This window comes from Mauremys mutica, chromosome 3 (genome assembly GCF_020497125.1).
Source record: "Mauremys mutica isolate MM-2020 ecotype Southern chromosome 3, ASM2049712v1, whole genome shotgun sequence".
NCBI lineage: Eukaryota > Metazoa > Chordata > Testudines > Geoemydidae > Mauremys > Mauremys mutica.
The window spans coordinates 59,504,192-59,528,682 of NC_059074.1; the positions used below are offsets into that span (position 1 = coordinate 59,504,192).

The following is a 24,491-nucleotide window of genomic DNA, read 5'->3' on the forward strand; positions in this document are numbered from 1 at the left end:
CTGCAGGAAACTTACTGAAAAAATGTTAGGGCAGATCCACCCCCTCTCGAAGTCAATGGGAACTTTGCCATTAGCTTCACTGGGAGCAGGTTTGTGTCTATATTCAGCAAGTTTAATCAGCAAAGAGACAAAGCAAAAGAAAGGAATTATTTTATACTTCAAGTTAAAGTAAACTCTGATCATAAAAGTTCACATAACATAGACATGTAAGATAGGTCCAATGGTTGTGTTCATTTGGCAGGCCTGGAACCAAAAAGGTGTACTGAGTAACAGGCAAGCATAGCATGCAAAGATTTCATTACATGGTACTTGCAAGTAGTGGCTATTTGAACTGGAGTCCACGTCTAGTGAAGATGAGCAAATATTTTTGTGTCAAAATGAAGTTTAAAACCTCACGTGTGAAGCAAAGCAATTATCTCTATCTTATGGGCTTCTACAGTGCCCATCCCTGTATATCTAAATTAATTTTATAAGATTTCTGTTTTCTGAACAAGTTGTTTGACTCATCTTCAAAAAGTCAACAGTTGGGTCATATAGTGTTGTCACAGGGTGCCCTCCAGCGGCCAACCACAATGCAACAGGTGTGACCTGCCTCACTTACCTGAGAGCCAACCAAGCTGCCCATCCCTTCCATCACAGACCAGACCAACAGCCATGTCACCCACCCAAAAAGGAATTATGTCTCTCTTAGATTTTGTCTACAAAGCAAAGAAAAAGCTGTGGCTGTCCCGTGCCAGCTAACTCAGGCTGGGCGCTCAGGCTGCTGTGGTTTCATTGCTGTGTAGACTTCCAGTCTCGGGCAGGAGCCCAGGCTCTGGGACCTGTGGGGAAGTAAGAGGTAACAACCCCTTTCCATTAATCCTGTCCCCTTCTTCCTGGGCCATCACGTCATTGCCCATTCTCCAAGCTTCTTACAATGCTTCTGCTGTAACTTTCACCTCAGGTCTTCTGCAAGTGGGCTCTCAGTAACATCCTGCTTCCCAGGCCTCCCTTAACTATGAGTCCTACCTCAGCTGAGCTCCTCCAGAATCACTCTTTTTCTCTGTGTTCAGCCTGGCTCAGGCTGAGCTAGTTTTTGCCCTTTTTCTAGGAGTTGCCACACGAGTCTTCGCTTGGTAGAGTTCCCCAGCTCTAGCCAGTGCTGCCCTTTCCTGTTCCACCTCTAGGTGTTTCTCTGAACCAGCTCGGCCCTCCAGCAGCTCCCAACTCCTGCTCTCTCTCAGAAGGGTGTCAGGAGACTCATGCAGCTCTTCCCAATGAACTCCCACCAGTGCCTTCCTCCTTCTGCTGATGCCTCCTGTTCTTCCTCCCCCTGAACTTCTCCCAATTTTTTTATAGAGACCCCATTGGAAGGCAGCTAATTCATTACAGCTGAATTGGACCAATTCCCTTCTAAAGGGGTGTCATAAACAGATAGTTAAGGGTTAATGCCTCTTTTACCTGTAAAAGGTTAAGAAGTTCCCCTAGCCTAGCTGACACTTAACCAGAGGAACCAATGGGGGAACAAGATGTTTAAAAAAAAAGAAGAAAGGGTTTTTTCTGTTAAGAGTTTCAGTTTTCAGCCGGAGTAAAAAAAGATCAAAAAACCAGCCTCTTATCAGAGTAGTAAGTTTTAGAAAGGGATAAATAGGTTTATGTTTATTTTCTTTGTAACTTGTCTTGGTATTATTAAGGGAATTATCAAAATTGGGTATTTGGGTATTTTTGTGTAACTAAATTTGTGCCCAAGGGAACATCCTCTGTGTTTTGAATCTGTTGTCTGTGAAAGTAGCTGGTATGCTAATCTCTCTCAGAGGGTTTTCTTTGACCTTTCTTTTCTTTAATTAAAAGCCTTTTTCTTAATACCTGATTGATTTTTCCTTGTTTTTAGATCCAAGGGTATTGGATCTGGACTCACTAGGAATTGGTGGGGGAAAGGAGGGGGGATGGTTAAATTCTCCTTGTGTTAAGATCCAAGGGGTTGGATTGGTGTTCACCAGGAACTTGGTGAAGAGTCTCTCAAGGCTACCCTGGGAGGGGAAAGTTTTGGGAGGAAAGGGGGAGTTCCAGACGGAGGGATCTGGATGGTGGCAGCGATACCAGATCTAAGCTGGTAATTAAGCTTAGGCCTGGTCTACACTAAGAACGGGGGTCGAACTAGGGTACGCAAATTCAGCTACGTGAATAGCGTAGCTGAATTCGAAGTACCCTAGTTCGAAGTACTCACCCATCCAGACGCCGCGGAACCGAACTCCACGGCTCCAAGGTCGACTCCGCCACCGCTGTTTGCAGTGGTGGAGTACCGGAGTCGAACGGAGCGCTTCCAGAGTTCGAACTATCGCGTCTATATTAGACGCGATAGTTCGAACTCCAAAAAGTCGAACTCTCCGCGTCGAACTGGCATGTAAGTGTAGACTAGCCCTTAGAAGTGTCCATGCAGGTCACCACATCTGTATCCTAAAGTTCAGAGTGGGGAAGGAACCTTGACAAGGGGCAAGTCACTTTGTGACAAATGTATATATTTGCACGTCAGTTCTTTGATAGAAAATACAAGATAAAGGATTGTGATCATGTTAGGCACACTAGGGCTCATGTAGTACAGACGACTGCTGAATTTTGATGGGGAATGTGCCATTAAAACTAAGCAGTTTCCCTTTTGTATTAAATGAAACAAAGTATTTGTTCTAGTCTTTAAAGTCAGTACTACATTCACTATTTTATAAAATCATTTAGAAGCACAAAATTGTTTCCAACTTCTTACTTTTTCTTCATCCATTGAACATACATGCTTGTTTCCTATAGCTTATGAAAGCATTATTTTTAAATATACAGCATTGGTACATTTGACATGAACTCCCCTCCCCAATCATCACTGTGCAGTGAGTGATGTAGAGGGCAACATGTTAAGAGGTTAAGAATTATTTGCTTCAAAGATAGCTCATTGCACATGGATTTCTTAGTGTACATCAGCTAATGCTTAATATCCAAGGTTTCCTAGAAATCATAGTTGCGAGATATGATATTAATATATTGTCTCAGGATACCTATAAAATCCCAGTAACTCATTTTAAAATAATATTTATTACGCTTTCTGTAAATGAGTATATAGAACCATTACGTTTTTTTTTTAGTGTGGAGATATATGGTTTATAACAGGGGTCGACAACCTTTCAGCAGTGTGCCGAGTCTTCATTTATTCACTCTAATTTAAGGTTTCGCGTGCCAGTAATACATTTTAATGTTTTTAGAAGGTCTCTTTCTATAAGTCTATAATATATAACTAAACTATTGTTGTATGTAAAGTAAATGAGGTTTTTTTAAATTTTAAGAAGAGAAACTTCATTTAAAATTAAATTAAAACACAGAGCCCCCAGAACCTGGGCAGTGTGAGTGCCACTGAAAATCAGCACACATGCCGCCTTCGGCACACGTGCCATAGGTTGCCTACCCTTCGTTTATAACATGAAATTTCGTGTCACATCAGATGGATCTTTGCCCTTATTATTTTTACTGGACAGTTTACCTGCTGACCTGAGAGTGACTTTTTATGAAAATCTACTTTTCCCCCTCTTGGATGGAAGGAATTTCTTTAATCCTCTGTATAGGCTGATGTTCTGACATTTGGTCATTGTGAAGGAGATTGGTTTTGCTGTTAATCTCCAGAGACCAAATTCTGTCCTCAGTTACATATGTGCAATTTTCATTCACTTGAGTGGAAGATATACTTTAGGGCAGAATATGACTCCATGTATTTCAACCAAGGCTATGTAATAGTTTGCTTTTCCTATATAATATTTCATTTATTTGAATTGTACTTGAATTATTATTATATATTTTGAATAATACTCTGTATTACAAAACTTAACAAAAAGGCTGATGTGTTTGGCTTTTGTAGTATAAAAGAATTGCTATCAAGCAAACTGCAAAGCTCTCCACCAGTTCTGTGTGGTCTCCAAAGAACCTGTTTGGCTTTCCCGTACATCACCACTGGGAATTCCTCCTGGAACACTGGTGTTCACCATCTGCAAGAAAGACTTCTTTCTATTTTGACTCATGGTCCCAGCCTCCTCAGATCTCTTCTCCCCTCTCTCAGGACCTAAATTTCCTAGCTGTCTATAGCCCCTTAAGAATGTTGCAGATGAACTAGTGGCTGCTGGATTGTACCTAAACAAGTTACATTATTTATTTATGTGATATATTTCAATTTCTACTTTTATGCAACAAAAGAGCCCCCACTACATGGCCTCTAGTCCTTGGCCTTCTGTTGGTTGTGTGCTGGTTTGGTTAATCCTCTTTTACAGCTCTTGGGATTGTTACATAGAAGGGCAATAGTCAACCAGAAACTTTACTACACAGACAAGAGTAACTCTGATTGTGACCTGTACCCCTTCCAGCTCTCATCTCCTGTTTGGTCTTTCAGCTTCTCCCTCCACTGAGTTTGTCTGCCTGTGGGCAACACAACTCATATCAGTCTGTGCACTTTGTACAAGACTGAAGGGTGGTTCCAGGAACTCTTTTCCCTTTAGCACATTAGAGCCTAATATGGTTTTCTTCCACTTGGGGATGTATGTGTCAAATTAGCCACCCAATGGTAAACTTAATAAAAACAAGAGTTAATAAAATAGAGAAAATGGGATCAAAACAAAATAAATGGTTTGCTTAACAACTTTGGCTTTGCATTTCTCATATTCAAAACTAGATATGGGCTTTTTCAGCTTAGTTATCAACTGACATCTCTTGAAAGCAATTCTCTCTTTGACCCCTGTTGTCCTTTGCTATATCAGCTCTTCATAGCTGTCCAGAGCTCTTCCTATTGTCTCCAGGACCCACTTCTGAAGTCCATGTATCTGGGTCAGCGCGCAAGGCTAGATATACCTTCCCTGATCCAGGGCAGCTACCCCTGCTCTCCAGACCAGTTTTCTCCAGTTACCTACACACCCAATAGAGATTGGGGACCTGCATTCTGGGCTCTGGACCACTGAGGAAAAGTAAGCCCTCAATGATGTTTAATGGCTATCATTTCAAGGGTTAACAGCCTACCTCAGATATCATCTTTCCCAGATCAGATTGTCTGGTTGTATCTATATTTGGTCAGGCCTCTTGTTAAACCCTTTCAAGAACTTTTTTCTCTTGCCAAAAATATGAATTATGAACAGGTCCTCCTACACCTTCATCACATTGATCAGTTGAAAAGATACTTCTAAAATAGTATTCATGTTCCCATATAGAGTATGATATATTAATTTCCCTATCTGAACAAAATCCTCACAATTTCAGAATTTACAATCGTGAGTAGAGACTTAGTATTCCTTTCTTGTTCTATACTGTGTCAAGCATACCACTGATGATCTACAAATAGTTAACCATCTGTGACTACTAATTTATTCAAACACACCTGTGTCTGTTGTTCTCCTGTCTCCTCACCTTTGTTTGTGTCTTTATTCAACTGTTGTGTATTATGTATAGCCTAGATTGGGATCTTTTTAAGGCACGGATTATTCTCAGAGTAGCTATTTTTACAGTGCTGAGCAAAATGGCTCCCCAGGTATTACTGTAACAAATAAAAAACTATGTATTATTATTATTATTATTATTAATATTACTATTGTTTTCATCTAAATTAAAAGTGAATAATCTAATTAAAATTTCAACTTTTAGACAAGGCCCCAGGTATGCCATGGTAATATTAATTTATACTCTGTATTCTTTAGCATTGCAATGCACCAAAGTAGAGATTCTGCAGCAGTTTCAGAATTTTTTTTTAAATGGCATTTTGATTGACTTAAACATGAAAAAATGCAATCATTATGGTAGCCACTGTGCTCTATGAATTTAAATTGATTTTATTTTATACTGCCATTCAAAATGCTGCATAAAACTGTTCTGAAACCATAAGGTACACAGGGACATGGTGTCATCCTCCCCATGCTCACACGGCAGTAAATCTACTTAATGCTTTGACATCTGGAGACAGTTATTCAGTATGCTTATACTATTCATATTTGAAAGGCAGAGAAAGATAAGGAGCATCTTTTTAGTAGCCCTAAGTGAAGAGCATATATCCCTTTAGACTTAATTTATTAAAATATCAGTGGTGTTTTAAGTATGTTGTGCAAGTTAACTATTTAGTGCCAGATTCTCAGCTTTTATAAATCTGCATAATTCACTGACTTCAGTGGAGCTACACCAATGTATTCCTGCTGAGAATTGGTCCCTAAATCTCATGTATCTGATAGTACTTTCAAGATAACAATATATTCAGCTGAAGAGGAATGCCTTTTCCTCAGGTTCACTCAGAAAAGAAAAACATGCCTTTGGTTTTCAATTAGCCACATTCTCTTCTCATGTAGTACAGTAGATTTTTGAAAAAATCTTCATAGATCCCAAGGCCAGAAGGAAACATTGTGATCATCTAGTCTAACTTCCTGTATAACACAGGCCATAGAACTTCCCTGAAAAAATTCCTAGACCATATCTTTTAGAAAAACATCCAATCTTGATTTAAAAGTAGCCTGTGATGGAGAATCTGCCATAACCCTTGGTAAGTTGTTCCAATGGTTAATTACGCGCATGGTTAAAAATGTACACCTTACTTCCAGCGTGAATTTGTCTAGCTTCAACTTCTAGCCATTGGATCATGGATCATGTTCTAGCCATTGGATCATACCTTTCTCTGCTAGACTGAAGAGTCCATTATTAAATATTTGTTTTCCATGTACAGACCATAATCAAGACACTTCTTGACCTTCTCTTTGTTAAGCTAAATTGACTGAGCTCCTTGAGTCTACCACTATAAATCATGTTTTCAACATCCTTCCTGAAGTGTGGACACCAGAGCTGGAAACAGTATTTCAGCAGTGGTCAAACTTTCTACTCCTACTTGAATTTCCTATGTTTATGCATATGAGGATCACATTAGCCTTTTTGGTCACAACATCACACTGGAAGTGCATCTTCAGCTGATTATGCACCAAGAGCCCCAAATCTTTTTCAGAGTCAATGTTTCCCAGGATAGAGTCCCCTATGCTATAAGTAAGGCCTACATTGTTTGCTCCTATATGTATATATTTACATTTAACCATATTAAAACACATATTGTTTGCTTGAGCCCAGACTACCAAGTGACAAGATTGCTCTGTATCGGTGGCCTAGCCTCTTTATTATTTACCATTCCCCCAATTTTTGTGTCATCTGGAAATTTTGTCACTGATGATTTTATGTTTTCTTCCAGATCTTTGATAAAAAATGTTCAATATTGCAGGGTCAAGAACTGATCCCTGAGGAGCCCCACTGGTAACACACCCCACAACGATGACTCTTTCATTTTGAGACCTATCAGTTAGTCATCTTTTAATCCATTTAAAGTGCACCATGTTAATTTGATACTGTTCTGGCTTTTTAAAACTCAAAATGTGGTGGAGCACCAGGTCATATACCTTATAGAAGGCTAATATATTACATCAACACTATTACCTTTATCAATCAAATTGTGATGTCATCAAAAAGATATAAAATGAGTTTGACCAGATCTATTTTCCATGAACCCATGTTGATTTGCATTAATTATGTTACCCTCCCTTAATTCTTTGTCAATTGAGTCCTGTATCAGCCACTCCTTTATCTTGCCCAGGATCAGTCAGACTGACAGGCTTATAATTATCTGGATCATCCAATTTACCCTTTTTAAATATTGGCACAAAAATAACATTCTTCCAATCTTCTGGAATTTTCCCAGTGTTGCAACACATTTTTGAAACTCAAAATTAATGGACCAGTGAACTCCTCAGCTAGATCTTTTAAAACTCTTGGATGCAAGTTATCTGGACCTGTTGATTTAAAGCTGTCTAACTTTTGTGGCTTCTGTTTAACATCCTCCAGAGATACCAGTGAAACGAAGTGTTATCACCATAAGATGTGACTACATCATTGCTTTTTCCACAAATACAGAACAGAAATATTTCTACAAATACTTCTGCCTTTTCTGCACTATTATTGATAATTGTATCATTTCCATTGAGTAGCAGACCAATACCATTGTTTAGTAATGGACCAATAACATTTGTGTTCTTAATATACTTTAAAAACACCATTTTACTGTCCTTAACTCTGCTGGCCATAGATTGATTTGTGTCTCTTTGCTCCTCTCATTAATTTTCTACAATTCCTAACTTCTGATTTTTATTTATTAATATCAACTTCTTGCCTCACACTTTTCTCTCTTTATCAGAAGATTCAAAAGCAGGCTTATCTTTCACTGGAAGATATTTAATCAGGCAAATGTATTCTATACCCCTCCACATTTCTACTCCTATCATGTGTCTCATGTATTCATTGATGTTTATGATGTTTCCCAGTTTGTGGAGTTCTCACTTCTTGTTTTAATGTGTGGATGGTTTAGAGCTATGTTTTTCTTCTAAAGAAGTTTAAGATTTTTATGGAATTGAGGGATGTCTATACTACAAGCGCTACAGTGGCACCATTGTTATGCTGCTATAGTGTAGACACTTGCTGCAGTGATGGAATTGATTTTTCTGTTGCTGTAGTAAATCCAACCCCTCAAGAAGCAGTAGCTAAGTCGTCCGTCAACCTAGTGATGTCTACACAGGGACTTAAGTCGGCTTAACTATGTCTTTCGAGGTGTGTGCATTTTTCACAACTCTGAGCAACATAATGAGGTTGATCTAAATTTTAGGTGTAGACCATCACTCAACCTTTACAAGGTTACTAAAATGGGTACTGTCAGATGACACATAATACTGACATAATTCTAAACAAAACTCTGAACCAGCTTCTAAATGTATTTGCTATGTAAATTTACTCTATCAGCTTGTTCTAAAGAAGTCCCATGGTAGACTTTGTGCTCGATGTATTAACATATTGGTCACTATAATTCCTTTAGGAAGGAATCCTAATGATAAGTTGAAGCACATATAGTAAAATGTTATACGATTGTATATGTATTATTTATTAAATGAATCTTTAGGTAACACAATCACTCTCTCTTATATTTTATATTATTAACTTTAACACAGTTGCAGCAATGTGCAGGGTGTAAACTGAGTGATAATATGATAAATGTTGGCTTTTCGATAACCACGGTCATGCTGTGCAGCAAAGAGCATAGCAGATAGCCCCAAGCCAAGTTTCAGCAATTGCAGCGATCATTCCTGAGGTACTCAGGATCTTCTCAAGTGTTAACTATGGGGCTTTCCTTGACTGGGCCGGTGTGGATATTAAAGTTCGCGAGGCAGACAGATTCTCTTTATGAGAAACCCACTTCCTGAGTATCCTCTTCATCTCTGTTACTGGCATATCTACACTGCAGCTGGTTCATTACATGCAGATGTGTAATAATTAGTTCCAGGCCTCTATAGCTCAGTATGTTTGGGTTCTTTTATTTTAAATGGCAAAATTTGTTCTGAGTAAAGGAGGAAATAGTCATCTACATTTAAGCTTTTTGTGAAGCAAATGGTCCGTCAGAGGGTTCATGATTATCATTAACTTGTCTGGTTTTCTTCTTTCATAATGTTCCCTGCCACCCCTATTTTCTGTTATACCAGAAAATTGTTGTTTCCATGGCACTTTCCCAGCTCATTGAGTCTGGATTGACCCACACCCTAGCAAGGCCCGATCTTTCGGTTTCTAGTAGGATATTCCCTTTCCTCCTCCTTCACCTTAAATATGTATTGTTTAGATTCAGATTCCAGAGATACCCAGTGTGTCAGCTGCTCCTACTAGTTGTGCTCAGAGCACTGAGAAGGCCACATACATTCCTCTGGGTTACTCCTCAGTATGAGACACCTGACTTGGGTTCACTTTGTTGTACTCTTATATCTCTTTGAAGAGGGGAGAGGGAAATAATTGTTTGCTTTCCCTTGCTGCTAGGCCAGTGAAGAGATCGCTCTTCCTCACTCTCTCCTACAGTCTGGGCACAGCTAACACTGTCCTCCTCCCTGTAACATGGCCTCTTGTCTTTTATCAAGCTAGTCAGCTGATTGACCAATTAATTCCTTAACGGACCCAGCCTTCCTGTCTCCTCAGTCAGCCCTTGCTGGGGAAACTAATTGAGGCTACAGTCATGAGAGTGCTGACCCATCTGTCAAGCCTTAGCAATCTGTCACAGGTTTACATCTGGATTTGCAATCAATGCTCTCTGATTTTTCCAAACAGCTCAGTAGCTGCTTGTTGCAGAAGAGTGGACATTTTCTTTTAATCGTGATCTTTTCCACACAAATCAATAACTCCCCAGGAATGCTCACGTACTTAACTTTTACTGCAATATATGCCCCCGAACAGCACACAACACTCAAATTTAGTTTCCAGGCACACACGCTAGACTTTCCAAAAATGAGTACTCCTCTCACAGGGCCCGATGGAGCCACATTTACTCCCCTTGAATATTACTTTACTCTATGAAGTGTCTCATTATATGTTGTTTGAGGTGAGTAAAGATGGCAGAATTGGGCCCCCAATCTTTGATACCACTTGGCCCAAAATTGCCACCTCATTGAAAAATCAGCATGAGGGAACTTGGTGCAGGGGCAATTCTGTAGGCCCCAGTCAAACTATTCAGTCAGCATGGGAACAGGTTTGTCCACTGCTAGAATGAGCTGCTGCCTTCAAATCCCAGGAGTATCCTGGGATTCATAGGAGTCAAGGATCCTCCATGGGGAGGCTCTGTACCCTTCAACTGGCTATGGTTCTATGTGCCCTTCCTTCTATGTGCCATAACTTCAACTGATTCAAGGTAACAGGCAGCTGGTGGCAGCTGTCATGAAGAGCCACTTAGAGTGGAGCACACACTGGGCAATGGGAACTACGGCCTGCCTCCAGCCTGAGCTCCACCCTCTGCCTACTTCCCTCTGCCAACTCCCAGAAGGGGGGGGGGTCATAATGGTGACGGACATCTTTCCCTTTTGCATAAGACAGGGGAAATCTGACTGTGGAGAACCCCATCTGCACACAGTAACATGATCTCTGCTTTACAAAACATTCAAAAATGAGAGCGCGATTTGGGGAAGGAAAGGGAGGAGAGAGGGGGAAAAAAGGGCAGATGCAATTTTCCTGTCTGGTGAGCCTGCTGATACATTCAAAATTCATTCATAGTGTATGAAACTCCATTGAGCTCAACAGAGTCACATCCTGGATGAATTTGGTCCATATTGGTGGCTTTCTTTTTTCTAAAGTCTCATTCATTGCCTTAAAATACTAAACCAAGGCCAGCTCCTGCTCTCAGCTACACCAGTGTAAATGTAAATTAATTCCACCAGTTTCAGTGGAGTGATTCTAAATATAGGTAAGTGAAAGCAGAATCTGGCCAACAAATTATATCCATGTTGAAGGGCAATTAGAGAGACCAGGTGGGTGAGGGGATATCCAACTTCTGCCAATGAAAGAGAGAAGCTTTTGAGCTTACAAGAGCTCTTCTTCAGCCCTGTGTAAGTTTGAAAGCTTGTCACCTCACCCATCTTGTCTCTCTAATATTTTGGGTCCAACATGGCTACAATAGTACTGCATTGAAGGGGCAACAAAATAGATAAAGTAGACCCTGTTTTTCTTTGTAGGTGACTTGATCATCATCATTTCTAAGTATGCAGACTTATAGAGTACACTGTTGGCACTTAACATATAGGAACAATGCTAATAACAATAGTAATATACTTATGTACCATGCTGTAGCTATATTAAAATTGCCAAGAGCCATGACTATTCTTGAATGAATGTATTCTTCTGAAAGATTAATTTTAACACTGCACACAACTTGAAAAAATTATAGAGTTATTAACTGGAAAGGTTTATTTGGCTATTATTTTGCTGTTTTCTTGTCAATCACTTTCACAGCATCCCATCTTTTTGCTTCTTCCAGCAATGTCATAATCCTGTGTTTATGGTTGCAGTCTGTCGCCACAAAAGGATTGGAAGGTCCCAAATTCAGCACTGTGAGTTGCCCATAGAATGCACTGCTGAGAGAAAATAGTTTAGGAGAGAGCAGGCACTTTTAAAACATAAATACTTTCAGTAATAAGTAAAGATGAAAAGCAAACAAGTAAAGAAATATGCTTATTGTCTGATGTGTCAGAAAATACTTTTAGTCTGAAAGATGGATACAGGTAGGCATTATTCCAATAGGTTATAGTAACCTTTAACTTTTCAGCATGTGGATTTTGGAAAGTGCAACGTGCCTTAAAATATTTTAATCACCGAATGTAACCATCACTTGCATTATATAAGTTATACAGAAAACAACATGGGGTACATCTACACAGGGATAAAAAACTCACTGCTGGCTTGGGTCAGCTGACTCAGGTTTTTGGGGCTCAGGCTCTGGGGCTGAAAACTTGTTCTGTAGATGTTTGGGATTGGGCTGGAGCCCGAGATTTGGAGCCTTGAGAGAGTGGAGAGTCCCAGAGCTCAGGATCCAGCCTGAGCCCAAATATCTAGAGATTTTTAGCTCCCCTGCCTGAGCCCCGTGAGCCCAAGTCAGCTGACCCTGGTTAGCCATGGCCATGTGGTGGGGCTTTTATACTGATGTAGACGTACCCAGAGAGGCCCACATTTTCTAAAGTAGCCATACAAATGTGCATGTTATGCTGTGACCGACTTCTACGCATGTCATCCCCAACATGTACATGCGCCAAGGATTGGACGTGCATGGGTGTGGGCAAACGTAAGTACAGATACATTTTTGCCCATGCACTTTTGAACATTTAGGTGAGAATATTTAGCATTTACTGTATTCTGAAATTCACAGCCTAGATTGATTCTTTACGTGAAGAATTCCGTGCTGAGAATCTCATGTCCATGCACCGCAAAATCCACAGGAAGCTTGAAAAGAAGGGTTTCAATCAATGCCAAGCAAGGTTTCAATCCACATCAACAAGACAGGACCAAATTTAAATAGATTTAAGATATATTACACCAAATTTTTGAAAGAGTGACATATCCTCTCATTGAACAGAGTTTCCCAAGACTCGACAAGAGATGGAATCAGGGGTGGCCCAGAAGTGGGTTACACTTGCAAAGGAGAGGAAGTGCAGAAAAAAATACATTAATTAAAATTTCTAATCTCTATTAGTAGATGAGGCTGAAAAATCTGTTTTAAATGAAAAGACCTTCTCGATTCCCCATCTGAATATATATTTAGCACTCTAGTTCAATCTGTAATCTATAAAAATAAACTTATCTTTAGCCAAAACAAAGGGAATTTTCTATTTGTAAATCAAAATTGCAGAAAATGAAAAAGTAATTTCGATTCAATCTTATTTCTGAGAGTAAGACTGAAGTAAGGCGAACAGAGTTAACAAGGAGTTTATTTTATTTAAAATAAAAGAGAGCATCATTTTTTCATTTCCAAACACTCATCCATGTTGAAAAATTGTGAAAAAAAACAAAAACAAAAACCTTGTATAAGCAAGCAAACAGCTTGCAAACACTTGCGTTCTTTCCGAAGCAGGAGTTAATGTGAGAATTGTACATAGTCAACAAAGTCAGACAAAAAATAAGGCCAGAATTTCAGCTGGAGTAAATCAAATAGCTCCACTGAAGTCATTGGAGCCATGTTTATTTAGGCCAACTAAAAATCTGGCCTATAAAATCTTCACTTTCAAAATACAGCACTTTTGTACTTCTTAGAAACCTAATCTCCCTTACTGTCTTTGATGAAGCAATGTGGAAAACTTAGTGACACCCAAAAGATTTTTTCCCCCAAACTGAATATACATCATAGCATTTGTGATGTTCTGACAAAGTTGAAAATATTCTTTTTATGATCAGATAGGATAATAATATTCTGCTCATGTTCCTTGTTTGGGAAAAAAGCAACATCAGTTCTTTCACAAGACACATGTTAGTGGTTAAAATAATGGTCTTTGAACTTCTACAATCTTTATACATTTTGTTAAAATGAACATATGCAACTGCTTGTGTATTACAGTTTAGAAAAATGTTTTTATAGCCTCATTAACAGAGCTACAATCTCAATTTTAATTGCATTTTACCATTGTTTCATCAGTGTTTATGAAGATAGACAGTATCTTACTATAACTTTCTTTCCAGCAAGCAATATATATTTTCATGAACATTGGACACACAGCATTTGTGGATTTCTATAACTCAGCAATTACAGAGCACTGGGTTAGAAAGGACCTCTGGTGAGTCATATAGTTAATCCCCTTGCATCATGGCAGGGATAATTTCATTATCCTTCAACCATCTCTAATAGATACATGTCATATCTAGCCTTATATATCTCCAGAGATGGAAATTTCACAACCTCCCTTGGTAATTTGCTCCATTTTCTAACTGTCCTTTTTCCTTACTCTAACATCAGCTAATTTCTTCTTGGTCTGTCTTCATTAACTAATGATGGCCCAATTTAAGGGACAAAATACCACCTCTTTATTGGCTACAGATTTCTTACTTTTGACTTTGGCTGCAGTCTCCACACTGTTGAAATATATGAAGCTGCGAATCGTGAGGCTGAAAGGATGTGAGACATACACATACATGTAGTATTGAGACTGGCTGACTGTACAACAGCAAATGGATGCTGTCAAAAGCAAATCCATCACTAGTTTTTTCAACTTTTTTCTAGGCTTACATAAAAATGGGGTTGGCCCCAGAGGAATAAGTATATTTTCTTAAACACTTGTCTAAATTATATGAAATTAACCCCAAAGCCATTACTATGCCTTATTTAGGCATATCTCTTTTTAATAATACAGTGGATTTATTTGTTTTTGTTTGTTTGGATGTCGGACTGAGGCCACTATGTCTACACAGCATTGTAAACCGAGGCTCAGACTTAGGTTGGAGCTCTACCCCTACTACCCTCCACACGCAAATCTTTTCTGACAGGTCAGCAAGCCTGCAGGAATCCTAGGAGCCAGGTGGATGGAACTCAGGTCCAGGCCTTGTTATTTTCCAGTGTGGATGCAGATCAAGGTGCAGACCTGAGTTAGAAGATCTGTGTAGTGCTGTATGGATGCATTAACATGGATGAGATACTCAGGCTGAGCAACTGTAAACCCAGGTTTACAATGCAGTGTGGATGCTCAAGCTTAGGCTTGGAAATACCAAGTCCACAAGCCCAGGTCCCACAGACCTGAGTTTACAATGCAGTGGAGACATACCCAATGTGCATTAATCTTATTCATAAATAACAGACACATTGATCCATTCACTGGGATTGTGCTCTCATTATGACAACGCTCTAGCTCTCTCTTTAGCAGTCATTCTTTTGGGGCGTAAGTAGAGGCAATATGTTTTACTTTCCTTTCTCTTGAAAAAGAGAATGGAATTTGATTTTATATGAAGTTTTCATACTGAGCCACAGGCTGTCCCAAGGACCCCTTCACAAACACAGGCATGGAGGGAAGGTTCTAGAACTGGGGGTACAGCTACAGCACTTAGCATTGAAAAGATTTTGGGTAGCTCGGGACAGGCTACCAAAACTTAAGCAGCGTCCCCCTTAGACTTTCTAAATGATGGTAGTGGCTGCTCCTGCCACTGCAGCAGGGCAGAATCAGGAGGGTACAAAGAGGATTTTAAATCACTGTAGCCTCATTGGGCTGTGCCTCTTTAAATGAAAAATAAGGACAGCCTCTTAGGCCTGGTCTACACTAGGACTTTAATTCAAATTTAGCAGCGTTAATTCAAATTAACCGTGCATCCGTCCACACCAGGAAGCCATTTAATTCGACATAGAGGGCTCTTTAGTTCGAATTCTGTACTCCTCCCCGACGAGGGGAGTAGCGCTAAATTCGACATGGCTATGTCGAATTAGGCTAGGTGTGGATGCAAATCGAACTTAGTAGCTCTGGGAGCTATCCCACAGTGCACTACTCTGTTGACGCTCTGGACAGCAGTCCGAGCTTGGATGTTCTGACCAGCCACACAGGAAAAGCCCCGGGAAAATTTGAATTCCTTTTCCTGTCTGGACAGTTTGAATCTCATTTCGTGGTTGGACATCGAGGCGAGCTCAGCAGCACTGGCAGCAATGCAGAGCTCTCCAGCAGAGGAGTTCATGTAATCTCTGAATAGAAAGAGGGACCCAGCATAGACTGAACGGGAAGTCTTGGATCTGATCGGTGTGTGGGGCGAGGAGTCTGTGCTTTCGGAGCTGCACTCCAAAAAACGGAATGCAAAGACCTACGAGAAGGTCTCCAAAGCCATGAGAGACAGAGGATACAGGCGGGATGCAACGCAGCGCCGCATGAAAATCAAGGACCCCAGACAAGGCTACCAAAAAATCAAAGCGGCAAACGGACGCTACGGAGCCTGCCACCACTGCCCCACCAGTGACCATGGACTCTGACGATGGGACAGTGTCGACGGCCAGTTCCTCAGCGATGTTCGCGCACGGGGAAGATGAGGAAGGGTTTGTGGAGGACGAGGCAGGCAACAGCGCTTACAACGCTGGTTTCCCCGACAGCCAGGATCTCTTCATCACCCTCACGGAGATCCCCTACCAACCCTCCCCGGCCGTTAACCCGGACCCTGAATCAGGGGAAGGAGCAGTCGGTAAGTGCTTTAAACATGTAAACTTTTATTCTTAATATAACAGGAATCTGAAGTATGTGAAAAGAAGGTCTCTATATATATGGGGATAGAACAGAAATCATCCTGGGAGATCTCCACGAAGCTCTCCAGGAGGGAATCGAAAAGCCTCCGCAGGAGGTTCCTGGGGAGAGCTGCCTTACTGGGTGCTCCGTGGTAGCACAATTTTCCGCGCCAGGCTTTATTGAGGTTTTCTGGGAGCATTGCCTCCATAATATTGGCAGCATTGGCCCCTGCTTTGTGCTGGCTTTCACGCAGCATGCGCTCTCTATCTCCTTCAGTGACCCTTCTCAGGGCGATCTCGCTCGGCGACTCTTGCTTCTAATTAGGAAAATTACCATAATGTTACGCCTGGTCCAAAGTATTTTTAAAAAATCTCTGGACAGACGGCATAGCAGAGAGTCAGCACGCTGCTGCGTGACAAGCGTAACGGAAAGCCAAAGAATCAAATGGACGCTCATGGAGGGAGGGCGGGGAGGGGGACTGAGGACGCAAGCTATCCCACAGTTCCCGCTGTGTCCGAAAATCATTTGCATTCTTGGCTGAGCTCCAAATGCTTCTAGGGTCAAACACAGTGTCCGCGGTGGTTCAGGGCATAGCTCGTCAATGTACAGCCACCCCCCACCCCCAGAAGGAGAAGGGAAAGAAATCGTCTCTTGACTCTTGTAAATGTCACCCTATGTGTACTGAATGCTGCTGGTAGATGCGATGCTGCGGCACGCTACGGTATCATCCTCGCGCCCCCCCCCCGCCTCATGGGTGATTGACGGTGCAAAACGACTGGTACCCGTCCTCATCATCAGCCTTGCGGTAGATGGTGTAGTGCAATAGGACTGCTACCTGTCCTTGTCATCAGCCCATAAGTAGACGGCCTGCTAACCATCTTCATCATAGCAACAGGGGGCTGAGCTCCATCAGCCCCCGCCCTTCATGTGTAAAGAAAAGATTCTGTACTGCCTGGACTATCATAGCAGCTGGAGGCTGCCTTACCCTCATTTCATTTCCCTCACAAGTCACTGTTTCTTATTCCTGCATTCTTTATTACTTCAGCATACAAATGGGGGGACACTACAACGGTAGCCCAGGAAGGCTGGAGGAGGAGGGAAGCAACAGGTAGGGTTGTTGCAGGGGCACCCCTGTGAATGGCATGCAGCTCGTCATTCCTGCGGAATCTGACACAGAGCGGCTGTGCTCTGTAGTTCTCTGATACACTGCAACCCTAGTACAGTTGCCCCATATTCTAGGTGGGACTGTTTCTATTTTTAGATACCATAAAGGAGGGATTGACTCGGGGAGTCATTCCCAGTTTTGTCTTTTGCGCCCCCAGCTGATCTCGGCCAGGGGCACCTATGACAGCAGCAGAAGGTGTAGTGCAGTAGGACTGCTACCCGTCATCACCTTGCCAATTTACATTGGCATGGTTGATGGTGCAATATGGCTGATAACCATCTCTGCTGTCATGCAAAAGCAAATGAATGCTGTTGTGTAGCGCTGCTGAATCGCCTCTGTCCGCGGCATCTAGTACACATACGGTGACAGTGACAAAAGGCAAAACAAGCTCCATGGTTGCCACGCTATGGCGTATGCCAGGGCAATCCAGGGAAAACGGGCTCGAAATGATTGTCTGGCGTTACTTTCCCGGAGGAAGGAATGACTGACTACATTTACCCAGAACCACCCGTGACAATGAAATTTGCACCATCAGGCACTGGGATCTCAACCCAGAAGTTCAAGGGTCGGGGGACACTGCAATGGGGTAGAACAGGGGCAGAGTTTATGCTTTCAGGATTGCCTGCTGCAGGAGTGCGGACGAGATAGGTGCTGTGCATGGTATTGTTCACAGACACAGACTAGACTGTGTTCATTGTTCGCAAAAATGTATCTTTGCAAGGAATTCACTCCCTTTTTCCCATCACACAGCTTCGACTGTCTCCAGACCTTCCACAGCATCCCCCTCACAGAGGCTGGCAAAGATTAGGCGGCGAAAGAAAAAGACACGGGACGAGATGATCGCTGAAGTTATGGGGTGCTCCCGAGCCGAGGCGGACCAGCAGAGCCAGTGGAGGGAGACCCTCTGTCATAAACAGATAGTTAAGGGTTAAGGTCTCTTTTACCTGTAAAGGGTTAACATGCAGTACCTGATGACCACCTGACCAGAGGACCAATCAGGGACAAGATAATTTCAAATCTCTGTGGAGGGAAACCTTTGTCTATGTTCTTTGTTAGAGTCTCTCTTGGGAGTTAAGAGAGGCCAGTCATGTCTCCAAGTTCTCCTGGAGTAGTTCCTACTATTCAATAGTGAGTATTAATTAGAAAGGCGGATTAGTCTTATAATTTGATTTCTACATTTGCAATTGTGTGTTTGCTGAAGGAAATTCTTTATTTCTGTTTGCTGTTACTTTGCTTTTACTGAGAAAGAAAGGGGGGGGATTCTCTCCAGAGATTAATAAGTTTAGACCCTGTGTATTGTTCCATTTTGGTATTACAGAGGCAGTTTACTTTCTTTTTATTCTTTAATAAATCTTTTCTGTTAAGGACTTGGTTGATCTTTCCTTGGGTGGATTCTCAGGGAAAGGGGAGGAGGGAGGCATCCCTCTGTAGTTGGATCCCGGTATCTCTCCTAGGAAAAGGGAGGGGGGAGGAAGCAGGGGGGAATGGTTTATTTCTCCTAGGTGTAAGAACTCTAGGGATTTGGGGCTCTTGGGATCCCCAAGGATTTTGGGGAAGGACTGTGTCCCAATACACGTACATTATTGGGTGGTGGCAGCTTTTACCAGATCTAAACTAGGACTTAAGTTTAGAAGGATCCATGCAGGTCCCCATCTTGTGAACCCAACAGCTCCAAGTGGGGGTGAGACCTATGACACCCTCTCTCTGTACCAGCGCTCACACAGCGAACGAGAGGAGAGGTGGCGTGAGGAAGACAAGCAGGCGACTCAAACGCTGCTTGGACTAATGAGGGAGCAAACGGACACGCTCCGGCACCTTGTGGATGTTCTGCAGGACCAAAGCCAGGAGGACAGAGCCCCCCCGCAGTGTATCTGCAACCGCCCTCCCCCGCCACAAAGTCCCATAGCTCCCGTCACCCAAAGTAACCAGAAGGAGTGGCGCCAGGGGCCGTGAAAACTGTCACTGCACCCCAGCAGAGTGCTCAAGTACCCAAAAGCTCTCATACCGTAATTTTTGAGAATTCCTTCCCTTCCTGTCTCACCCAAGCCCCAATCCCAGTTTCATCCCCTGACTGTCTGGTTAATTATTAAAAATACTTTGCTGTTAATTACTGTTTCCGTCATGCTTTTTTACACAACGCTGTGTTTGAAGGGGTGGGTGGGTGGGGAAGGGGATAGGGTATTGCATAGGACAGTCACCTTTAGCAGGGTACAGAGACGGGGGCAGGATCAGCAGCAGGTCACACACATACTGCAGTCAGTAGGCACCCTGGTCGGTATGGGAGGTGGTTTGCAGGTTCTGTGTGGGTGGGGGGGGACGTGACTTTGTAGCGGGGGAGGGGATTTACAGATCTCATGCAACGGTCCCTGTCCTGGACCACAGAGCCACGCAGCAGAGGAATCTGTATCCGTCCTCCCCCACCACGAGGCCACATAGCCCCCGCACACAGACTCCCAAAAAGGAGGGATGGCAGGCTCCGTTGAAACAACCAGTCCGGCACTGCAGACCACTCTGGGAGCAGGAGCCTGTCATTCCTCGAGTTTACAGGCGGTCTTTACATCACCGCACACCCTACCCAGCACAGTCTGCGTCCCAGTTTCAACCCTTTAATGCAAAGTCATCAATAAAGAAACCTTTGTAAAGTTACAGTGGAACATGTATTTTATTTTTAAACGTGTGTTAGAAGTGGGGGAAGTGGGGTGGACGGGGTATGTAACTGCAGATGCTAGTCAACAGTAACTTGGTAAAGAAACAGGGGCAGGTTCAGCTTCTCTGTAAAGAAACTGAACAGTCACAGGTCACGCTGCTCGCTGCTCGCTGGTACTTGAAGAGTTCCTTGTCGCTGTGCAAGGCGCCTGCATAGGGCTTCACGAGCCAGGGCATTAGCGGGTAGGCTGGGTCCCCAACGATCACTATAGGCATCTGCACATCCCCAAGAGTTATTTTGTGGTCCGGGAAGAAACTACCTTCCTGCAGGCGTCTAAACAGACCAGAGTTCCTGAGAACACGCGCGTCATGAACTTTGCCTGGCCACCCGACATTGATGCTGGTAAAACGTCCCCCATGGTCCACCAGTGCTCGCAGCACCATTGAAAAGTAGCCCTATTTCTCAGCAGCTGACTGTGGAAGAGGTGGATGATAAGGTGCGAGGAGTTGACAACGGCCATAACTGCAGCAGGCTCCGTGCTCGCAGTGCTGTGGCGCCCGCGCTGTCACTGAGCAGAAAAGTGCATGAACAGATTGCCCGCAGGCGCTTTCGGAGAGGGAGGGAGGGTGTGATTGACGGTTCAATGATGACAGTTACCCAAAACCACCCTTGACACATTTTTCCCCCAGCATGCATTGAGGGGAAATCCCAGAATTCCAATGGGCAGCGGGGAGTGTGGGAACTGTGGGATAGCTTCCCACAGTGCACTGCTTCCAAAGTCGATGCTTGCCCCGTTACTGTGGACTCACACAGTCGAATTAGTGTATTTAGTGTGGATACACAAATTCGACTTCATAAGGTCGATTCCACAAATTCGACTTAAGTTGATTCAAAATAGTCTTGTAGTGTAGACATACCCTTAGATGTGCAGCACAGAATTTCACCATGAGTGGCAGCATTTTACACTTCACTTTGCATTCTCATTCTCTTATTGAATTAAACGATTCAACTGAGTAGCATTTCCGGGTGTCACCGCTAATTGGGAATCCAGGAGCATTCCCAGGAACTCCAGATTGTGAATTAAAAACAACTCCACAATCCTAACAAAAAGGAAAAGCTGAAGACCAACATTTTCAGAAGTGATTAGTGGTTATGGGTACTTTCATTTTTGGGTATACAATGTCAATACCTTAAAGGGGCCTGGTTTTCACAGGGTGGGTACTTCCCCAAAAAAGGAGATGCTCAAAATTACTTGTCATTTTTTTAAATTTTGGCTAACATGATTCCTGTAGATTTATGAAACTGTTACCTCTGTTCAACTAAACAATCATCTAAAAAGATGGTTGTGGAGGAGGAGACTATCATGCCTAGCATGGAATAAAGGAACAACAACAACAACAAAAGCAGCAACTGCTATTCATAATCTCGAATAAGAGTCAAATTGCTCTGTGTTTTATTACTGGGGAAGGTTACCGGAAGGAAAGGTCTTTCTTTACTACTACAAGTGAAAAGTAGCCTTTGTACAACTTACATATGTTGCAAATGTTAGGGCAACGTAACATTTACAAATTGTGGCACAGACAAAATAAAAGGAGCAGTCAGGCATGTGCATGTGGCAACTGTTGTTGAATGGTTAGAAATTTAATAAACAATGAGCAACAATTACAGAAAAAGGACACTAATGAAAAGCAATATAGTGAATTATTACAAAGATACAAAATATATATACAGGAGACATTTAAATTCTATGTAAGTAGCTAAACTAAAACAAGACTGGATTTCAACATCTGCAAGACAATAAACTGATTTCATCCATATGGTTTTAATTTAAAAAATGTTAGACAATATACAGTACATAGTCAATCCCGCACTGGAAAAAAAGAATCCTCAGAGGGTAGATCAGAAAGAAAATCCAACTAATGTATTGAAATAAAAGACCATGTTACTTGCTCTTATTTACATTTTTCATTAGAACCTAAAAAAGGATCTTTTTCACAGGCTCAAGCACACACTTGTACTTACACATTTTTAGGACTCCAGAATATTTTAATTCATATTTTAACACAAATCAAACTATAGAAATGCCCAACATTCACAACATTCGTGCCCATTTAAATGTTCACTTTACATCAGCAATGCGTTAGTAAAGCCTAGGTATTCCCCTTTTCATTAACATTTTCTTTTCTGTCATATTCAGAGTAGAAATTCTAATTACTGTGCTTACTATTAAATTGGGCTGCTTCTTTTATTTCATATTCTCTTTCTGCTAAATCATTTAGCTCTTCAACCCCCTTTTATAAATATATGCATTCAACTTTTCTGCTTGTAGCATATGGAAATGTATATTACTGGTAACTCTATCCTGCAAAACACATCATGTCTTCCCCATATGTGCCCTTGAATCCTGCTAGATTTCGACTTTTGTAAAGCTGTGACTTTGTGCAAAGTTGTTTGTACATTTCAATCTGTCCATATTTATAGGTACAAAATGATTTAGGGACATACTCTGCATATTTTTGACATATGTACATATATCTTCTGTTGTCTGCAGATCGTCTTCTGTGTCAGGCGCAGTGCTTTGGCTGCCTCTTATTCTTCCTAAAAAACATTCAAAATACATTACCACATACAAGCCTCTTGAGACTGTTAGACTGATAATTAAGGAGAGACCCCTGCATAGTTAATCCTGAAAGTTCTGCTGTACATTGTTCTAGAATGTGCAAAATCTGTGTGTTGGGTCAAATAGACCGTGGAGGCTTTATGTGAAAGCAAGCATGGTTAAGCATTAGCCATAGCCTTCCACACTTAAGCCTGAGGCACATTCACTCACTCACATACAAGCTCACAGGTAGACAATGGCTGGGGTGAATGGAGAATTGGTGTGTCTGAGGAAATACAGACATCAGTGCAACCTTGTCATGGGCCTATAAGGCATTTATCCCCACATTCTCCTTAGACCTACCTCAAGTATATGAAAAACACTATGCAAAACAATGCTGTGTTGCATTTATTAAATGTGCTATGTATGTACTTCTTAAGAGGGTTTTCATAGCCCTTTATTTCTTAGTGCCTCACAAACATGAATGCACTTACCCTTACAACATTCCTGTTGGTAAACTTGTCACTGTGCCTCAGTGGGTCACAGCTGAGGATGTCAGATTCAGGACAAACTGCTGAGAAATAGGGCAGACTCACCCCAAACTGGTGGTTATTCTACCATTAGATTTATCAAGCCAGTAACAAAAGTAAAGTTCTGTCTCACCACACTGGTTAACAAGAAATCAAACATACAGTCTCCTTAGGCATTCCAACCCTTGTCTCACCATCCAGACATTGGACTTTATGGTTAACTGAAAACTAATTTCATCAAACAAAGTGTTCTAATGTCAAGAGACCAGCCACATAGCCAGGTCAATATGTAACACAGCTCTTACCCAACGCTCACGCTGCTGTAGTAACCAAATCTAAAGGTTTATTTATAAAGAGAAAAGAAACAGCAAGTTAAAATGGTTAAGGAAATCATATGCATGCAAGTGATTGCAAAGTTCTTTTATCAGTTTTGAAGCAGTGATGGAATAAACTGCTATTTTGCAAAACTCTCTGGAAATTACCCAAACAGCTTGGGGGTCACCAGTCCTTGTTTAGAGCTTCCTTCAGAAAGCCAGTGAAGAGAAATGAAGCAGGAAATGAAGACAAGATGAAAACGTTTCCAGGGTCTTTTATACCTTCTCCCATGTGGATGGAATTTTACAAACAAAGCTCCCGGTCTCAGTTGGTGGAAAATTACAGGCACAAGATAGAGTCCGGGGTCACATGAGTAAGTCACATGCTTTGATGACTCACAAGAGCAGCTATTTCCCATATTCTTTCTAAAGCCTCCACAGGAAGGCTCAGTGGGTGGGTCATATTTCATTCATACAGCATCACAAAGGTAAATAACATATTTCTGTACTACAGATAAGGAAACAGATGCACAGAAAAGGTAAATGACTTGCTCAAGATCACAAAGCAAGTCATATCAGAACTTGTAATAAAACCCATATCTGCTAGTGCCACTCCAGGGCCTAATCACAAAACCATCCTTTTTCTCTTTTGGAAAAAGTCTGAAAGTATAAATTATTAAAAGCACTTTTATATT

The 24,491-nt window shown here is 41.8% G+C and overlaps 1 long non-coding RNA gene across 1 annotated transcript; it reads right to left on the reverse strand.

The window, feature by feature from the left end:
• Positions 1-21,773: 21,773 nt before the first annotated feature.
• Positions 21,774-23,957, reverse strand: LOC123366870. The gene is made up of 2 exons (XR_006578216.1): positions 23,447-23,957; positions 21,774-22,951 (listed from the first exon to the last, which is right to left on the reverse strand). It is a non-coding gene; the product is annotated as an uncharacterized LOC123366870 (long non-coding RNA).
• Between the last annotated feature and the right edge of the window lie 534 nt (positions 23,958-24,491).